At 51.2% G+C, this 2031-nt stretch overlaps 1 long non-coding RNA gene across 1 annotated transcript; it reads left to right on the top strand.

The window, feature by feature from the left end:
- Window positions 1-331: 331 nt before the first annotated feature.
- LOC109368257 lies at window positions 332-1812 on the top strand. Its single transcript, XR_004160147.1, has 3 exons — window positions 332-421; window positions 504-615; window positions 1727-1812. It is a non-coding gene; the product is annotated as an uncharacterized LOC109368257 (long non-coding RNA).
- Window positions 1813-2031: the final 219 nt, after the last annotated feature.

The following is a 2031-nucleotide window of genomic DNA, read 5'->3' on the forward strand; positions in this document are numbered from 1 at the left end:
TTCGTGTCAGAAAGCGGGCAGGGGAAGCAGAGCGCAGCCCGAGGAGGGAGGCAGTCGCTGAGCGGGGCGTTGCACAATAGCTCTCCACGCACCCATCACCCAACACCTCCCGTCGGGGCTGCGGGGTGGAGGTCGCCTCATTCCCTCCCTTCTCCGCGACCTCTCCCGGAGCCGAGAGCCGGCAGCTCCCGTCCCCCTGCAGCCTGCTTGCCGGAGGAGCAGATCCCAGAGTTAGCGCGGACGTCGCGGGAAGGCCGAGGGGAGCCCCTCCGTGTCCTGTGGGGTGCGGGGGACGCGGGGAGCCGGGGAATAACGGGGAAGAGAGGGAGGGCGGCGCGGTGCTATAAAAGCTTCCTACCGGCTGCCGCGGGGCTTGCTGCGAACATCCCTCCCCACAGAACTGCGTTTTCCAGCTACGAATGTAAGACTGTCGCTTCGCTTGCCTGGTGCTGGCTCAATTTCTGAATTCTCAGTTCCAAGAGAAATCTTTGTCGCCTTCGCAGAACGCCTGGCGAGGGAGGGAAAGGGCACCCGGCCACTGCTGCGTTGCTGGAACTGAGACTGTTAACGATATTTTCAGCTCAGAGGGAAAAGAGGCACCCGCCCTGACCTTAGGTAATTGAAATTTGATGGTTAAACTAATTACGCTCTTATTCTAAGGGGAAAAAACACTATCGAACGCCATCTACTCTTGCAAATTGGAAGTTAGAAGCGAACTTCTCTAATTTTTTTTTTCCTTTACAGCAGAGCATATATACCCACAGAAACGTTTACCGCATCCTTTGAGAATATAGTTGCGGAGTGGGTAATCTCACCCTCCGGTGTGGGAAAAATGCATCTAATTTATCAGGCATAAGTACGGCGCGTTTTAGATCTCGCCCTTCTAAAGATACGACATTAACAGTTACTCTGCTTGAAATTCAGATTATTGTCTTTAGCAGTTTTACAGATAATGGGAACGTGTAATAGAATTCCATTTGAAGCTCTATTCTACCCAAGTAGGCGCACGGAGTATCGATCTGTATTTGACACACACGGACACACGCACACTGCAGGCGGTTCGTAAGATGTTCGAACATTTCCAGCACTTGGGCATACTGGACTACTTATCTAAACAATCACTCATTTCCTGCTCATATCGAATGGCTAATTTGTAAAGAGAGTTAAAACACGTTTACTCACTCATTTCCAACAGAACATCTATGGAACTCTTTAACTGGGGTAATAGATAAGTTCCTCTATTTACTTTGCGTGGAGAGGAAATGCGGTTACACACACGCACACAGAGCAGCCGCACACTTTGGGCAGAGAACAGGGGATTGCTTTATTAAAAATAATAACAACAACACGGCAACCCAGATTGGAAAATCAGAGCTTTCACCTGCATTACCTTTAAAAAAAAGAGAGAGAGAGAGAGAGAGAGAGAGAGAGAAAGAGAGAAAGGAAAGAAAAGATTGCCAAAGCCCAAAGCACGTTCCCGGCGCAGAGCTGCACGCACGCACGCACAAATACCTGCGGGCCGCCACCAGATGCATTGCCCTGCGGTGCCGGGCACGTTATCCTCGCCATAAGGCAATTCCAAAGGCTCTATGGCTAGCTCGGAACAGCAGGCTCCGTGCTCCCGAGGCACGAGAAAACGCAACGAAAAAAGCTGTCCCGATTTGTAGGCTCAGCTCTGTGCAGGCGAGCTGAGCGGGTTCTGCTTCCTATTATTTACCGCGATTAGATCTCGGAGATCACTCGTTTAGCTGCACCTCTCTACCGTGTGGCTCTGGCGCTGTGTTGGACGGAAGAGGATGCGGTGCTGTGTGCGACCGTAAATCTGCAAGGTGACCCGAGATGCCGGGCTCAGCCTGTTTCTGCGGGGTTCTATCAGGCTGCGGAGATGTGCTGAGGCAGGACCTCCAAAAGGCCTGTTCCATGTCTTTGTGGTTTTGTTATCATAAACAAGAACCCAGCCAAGACCACCAAGTGTTATCTTGCACACGGCCATTTCGACATTTTACTGCAAGATTTATGGCTGTAATAAAC

Source organism: Meleagris gallopavo, chromosome 6 (assembly GCF_000146605.3).
Source record: "Meleagris gallopavo isolate NT-WF06-2002-E0010 breed Aviagen turkey brand Nicholas breeding stock chromosome 6, Turkey_5.1, whole genome shotgun sequence".
NCBI classification, from domain to species: Eukaryota; Metazoa; Chordata; class Aves; order Galliformes; family Phasianidae; genus Meleagris; species Meleagris gallopavo.